This window comes from Otolemur garnettii, unplaced genomic scaffold (assembly GCF_000181295.1).
Source record: "Otolemur garnettii isolate 467f Iridium unplaced genomic scaffold, OtoGar3 scaffold00204, whole genome shotgun sequence".
NCBI classification, from domain to species: domain Eukaryota; kingdom Metazoa; phylum Chordata; class Mammalia; order Primates; family Galagidae; genus Otolemur; species Otolemur garnettii.
The window spans coordinates 258,521-263,794 of NW_003852599.1; positions in this window are offsets into that span (position 1 = coordinate 258,521).

Sequence of the window (5,274 nt, forward strand, 5' to 3'; positions counted from 1 at the left end):
GTCACCTTAGGTGTACGTGGCTGGCGCCTTAGCCGGTTGAGCTATAGGAGCCGAGCCAAGCCTGAAGGTCTTATCACCTATCTTCTGGGGTAGGTGAAGGACTGGGCTGTTTCAGGGACGCTGAATTGTTCTGAGGGGAATTTATTTGTTTATTTGGCTTCATTCAATTCCTTAAATGGTAAGGGAATGCCTCTCCTGCCAGAACCCTGAAGATTCTCTCCCTCTCCCCTTGAACCCCAGAAGTATCCCTCTGGGATCTTTCAATGACTTTTCCCAGAGGGGCATACTCCAAAGCCATCCCAACACAAACTTCATGGGTCTGCCCCTCCCCAGCTTCTCCTTAAATTCTTCTCCCACTTGCCCAAGGAGGTATTTTATCCCGGGTAACCCTTCCCCAATGCCCCAACACTGTTGCCTTGGGGATTAAGTCCCAACAGATGCTTTGGGGGGCTGTATTCAAACCATAGACCCCTCTTGGCCCCTTGAGCTTCAACTCTACTGAGTTTTTAGTTCCCCCAAGGTACTGAGCTTCCTCCTACCTCAGGGCCTTTGAACATACCATCCTTTCTATCTACAATGCCTCTCTGCTTGCTGAATTTCTAGTCTTCTCTTAAAACCAGATCAAACCGCTCCTGATGCACTTTCTAGATCACCCAGGAGGAAGGAATGGTTCTTCCCACCGTGGCTCCCTACCTCTGGGCTTAGGGCTCCTAAGCCAGGAACCTGGACTGACCCATCAAACCCCACATCTCAGTTGTCAAGGCTCTCATCTCCACTTCTGTGGCCATTGCCCTAAGAAGGACCCTTCCTTTACCTGAGCTAGACTCCATCATCAGCCTCTCACTGGTCTCCCTACCAGCTAGCCCTGTCCCTCCAGCTGTTCTTTACTATTTTAGGGTCACTTTCCAATAGGGGGAAAATGATACTTGTGGATGGATGGAGCAAATGAGAGAAAGAATGACATGAAAGAAATGAAAAAATCAAACGTGCTCCCTTTGGCTTTAAACCTTTCAGTGGCTCCCTATTGCTCTCAGGACAAAGTCTGTGCCTTAAATGGAAGGTCTTTACTATCTGATCCCCACAATACACTCTGGGCTTTCAGCCAAGCCAAAACTTGCTCTCCTTCTTGCCTTGGAGCAGGAGTCCCCTCTGCCTGACTGTCCTTCCCTGCTGTTATGCTAATCCACACCAGCGATGCTGGGGCTGAACTCATGGGAGAAAGGAGAGCCAGTCAACACCAACATCTCTTGAGCTCAGCATTCACACTGTTCTGAGGGCTGTACCCTAGGAATTGAAGTTTGAGGTGCTTATTAGAATCTCTGCAGAGACAACAGAATGTCATTTCATGGATACATGAGCCTGGACTTCAGGGGAGAGGCGCCATCTCATGGGAACAGTTTGGAGGTGATCCCAAATTTGAAGCCGCAAAACTCCATGGGGTCCCCTAAAGAGAACAAGTAGCTCAAGAAAGTGCCAGGGCTCTCTGACATCTAGACTCTGGAAGGCATCGTTAGCTGATGGCCAGTGAGAAGGAAGTGACCCAGGAGCAGGGCTGAGGGAAGAAGTGGTTTCTAGAAGGAATGAGTGACCCACTGTGGCAAAGGCTGCTGACATGGAGGTGGAGGAAGATAGAGGTAGAGGAACATGGGAGATGTCCAGGGACAGCAGTGATAGGAGTTAGGAAAGGACTAAGGGTGTCGGGAGTGAGGGAGAAGAAAGACTGAGGATGGTGCCCAAGGGTCTGGCTGGGGAAAGTGGGTGGTGTCAAGTCTCACCCAGGGAGCCTAAGGAAGAGCAGCAGGGTGTGTGTGGAAACAGGTCAGTTTGGGGTAGGATGAATTGAGACATCTTTATTTTGTCTTGAAACAGTTTCTGTGGCCCATGGTAGAGTGTCATGTCATCAGCTTAGTTCACAGCAACCTCAAACTACTGGGTTCAAGAGATGCTCCTGCCTCAGCCTCGGAGTAGCTGTCTTCAGGTACCTGCCACAATGCCCCACTAATTTTTTTATTTTTAGTAGAAACGGGATCTCACTCTTACTCAGGCTGGTCTCAAACTCCTGAGCTCAAGCAATCCTCCTGTTTTTGCCTCCCAGAGTGCTGGAATTACAGATTGGAACTATTGTGCCCAGACTGGAATTGAGGCATCTTTGGGATGTCCTTAGGATCTGGAGAGAAATTTGTTCTGGAAATTTGTTCTCATTCTCTATATGTATCTATGAGATAATTTATATGTTACTCCAAAATCTTGATCTCCCGCTCAGATTTTGTACAGAATTCTAGCTGCCCTTGGAAATCACCCTGGATATCCCACAAGGACCTGTACGACACAGGAGAACAGGTCTGGTGGACAAAATTAGACCAAGAAACCCAGGGAAGAGTCTATGGGACTGATCCAAACAAAGGCAATGGTGGCCTAAACTAACCAAGGGACGAGGGCAAAGGAAGAGAGGATGAAGTCCAGAGACATTAGGGGAGAGAGCCCCAGACATGGGGCCTGGGTCTCACATGGAGGGAGATGGGCGATGACTCCTTCCTTGGAGGAAGGGGGGTGATGGCTCTGGAGTCTGGTATTTTTTTTTCTTTCTTTCTTTCTTTTTAGAGAGAGAGTCTTACTTTGTTGCCCTCAGTAGAGTGCTGTTGCATCACAGCTCACAGCAACCTCTAGCTCTTGGGCTTAGGCGATTCTCTTGCCTCAGCCTCCCGAGTAGCTGGGACTACAGGCACCCACCACAATGCCTGGCTATTTATTGTTGCAGTTTGGCCGGGGCTGGGTTTGAACCCTCCACCCTCGGTATATGGGGCTGGCACCCTACTCACTGAGCCACCGGTGCCGCCCAAGTCTGGTATTTTCAAGATTTGGCTGTGGGTTGCCCTGTAGCTATATGTTTAGGTGACTGAGATCCCTGAAAAGGACAGGAGATGGGCCAGACGGGTCCGAGTGGATGAGTCAGGGTAGCAGCCCAAAGTCTCCTTCCTGGCTAGGTGCCTATAGTTCAATGGTTGGAGTGCCAGCCCTGTGCACCAGGGCTGGTAGATTCCAATCCAGCCTAGGCCTGCTAACAACAACAAAAACCCCAAAGTCTCCTTCCTCTAGCCCTCAGCACCCTCCACCAGCCCTCTTCAGGAAGGTGTGGATAGGATCACTCCTGGACTGAGCGCCAGACAGGACCGGAAGCATGTGATAGAGTGCAGGGACAGATGCAGTGAGGCCCTGGGCCCAGCTGAGGCTGGAGACCACTCACTGGACCATGTCCCTCCCCTGCTGTAAACTTATTCATGGTGCTCTATAGTCACCTGGATAACCGCTTGTTCTGGCCTTCAAAGTCCTTGAAGCTCTGGCCCTATCTGGCTTCGTTTTAGGTAGAACCCACCTGGCTGCCAGTCTCACTCTTCCCACAGCAGGAGGACCATCTCAGCGGTACCTCCCCAAACCTTTCTTTCTGACCCACCATTGTGTCTCCAAACCAATGTCATCCTCCTGTGACACTGGTACTCAGCTGGTGTTTATCTCTGCCTTTCTCTTCTTGTGGTGCTGTTTCAACCTATCTGCCCCTCTGGGGGTTCAGGGGTGGGGATGAGGAATGGTGACAGCAGATGCCCTTCCAGCCCTGAAGATTCAACTGTGTGTGTGTGTGGACGGGGATAACTGAGACCATCTCTCCAAAGCAGAGAGAGCCAGAGAAGCTATTTTATTTGGAGTGTGGAGAGTAGAAACAGAGACCACAGGAGGGCAGGCAAAGGTGAAAAATCTTCATCCATAGAGAGGGGACAATGGGTGGTGCTGTGCCTCCAGGCTATCTTCCTGCTCAGCCTCAGCTGGGCACAAGTTGGCCTCAGGATCATCATTTGATGAGCTGAAGCCTGTCTCCCCAAATCCCTGGAAAACACATTTGTGGCACTTCGCTGGGTCCTCAGGACACAGGGAATGCAGCTAAGCAGACCAGATTAATGGCTCCGCCCTGAACTAGCCCGGTGTCTTTGGACAAGTCATGTAACAGCTCTGAGCCTCTGTTTCCTCACCTGAGGACAATGGGAATAATGATGGTGCCCCCCTCACAGGGGTGTGCTGAGGCTTAAAGAAGAAAACACATACAAAGTTTTAGCACAGTACCTGGCAGTGAGTAAATGTGTAATAAACAGTAGTCATTATTATTACTATTTTACCAAGAGACTGGGTTCTGGCCCTAGTTTTGCTGTTGTTTTCCTCTCTGGGCCTACCTGAGTTTCGGTCTATAAAATGAGGTGCTGGAGGATTAAATGACATAAGGGGTACCACAGAAACTTCTGAGATGAGTTATTATCTCTGTCCTCTGAGCTTCACCTCTCTGGAGCTGCAGAGTGCTGTCATCCCCACTTTGTCAGGCCTCTACTGGGCTCTGTATCTAGGCAGAAGGGACAGCCCATCTCCTCCCCTCTGCTCACAAGGCAGAATAAGAGGAAAGGGCTGGGGTTGCCCCAGCAGGGCCTGTGGTTAGACAGGACGAAGGACTTCCTTCCGGACTGTACGATGCTGCCCTGGGAAGGAACCAGAGGTCGTGGGACTGATGCTGCGGGGGAGGGGGAGGGGTTCCCTCTAGGGGAACAGCCAGGCCCAGCTGGTTACACCAGAGCAGGCCAGCAGGTTGAATCAGCTCTGCAGTGACCTCACTTCCAGAGACCCTGAAAGGGCCCTGTTTAAACTTTCCCCTAGGGTTCTCAAGATCACATAGGCAACAAACAGAATAGAAACACAGCAACACAATTCCCCAAGACAGACAGCCAGAGGCAAGAAGTTGTCAACTAGCCCTATGCTGTTCCTCCACCCAGAACACTCTTCCTAGGGTCTGGAAGTGGCTGACCATTCTTCCAAACCTAGTTTAGGACTTAACTTCTTCAGAGGGACCTCCTGACAATCTATGGATCTATTCAACATTTACTGCTCTTCAACTTTGTGTCAGGCCCTGCTCTAGATCCAAAGTTCCTGCCCATCCCATAGAAGGTAGCACCACACACCGTTTATCTCTCCACCAGAATGTAAGCTCCATGAGCAGGGATCTCAACGGTTTGTATTATCAGTATGAACTCAGTGATTCACACAATGCATAATCCTGGCATAAACCACTGAAGTTGACCCTTAACGAATGTTTCTAGACTAAATAAATGGACAAAGACATCAGAGATAGAAGGACACAAAGAGAAGCAGAGCAATGCTCAGAGGTGGATAAAGAGATGGACAGAAATGTGAACACAGACACATACAGAACGGGTGCTGACAGTGCCCCATGCCTACCTC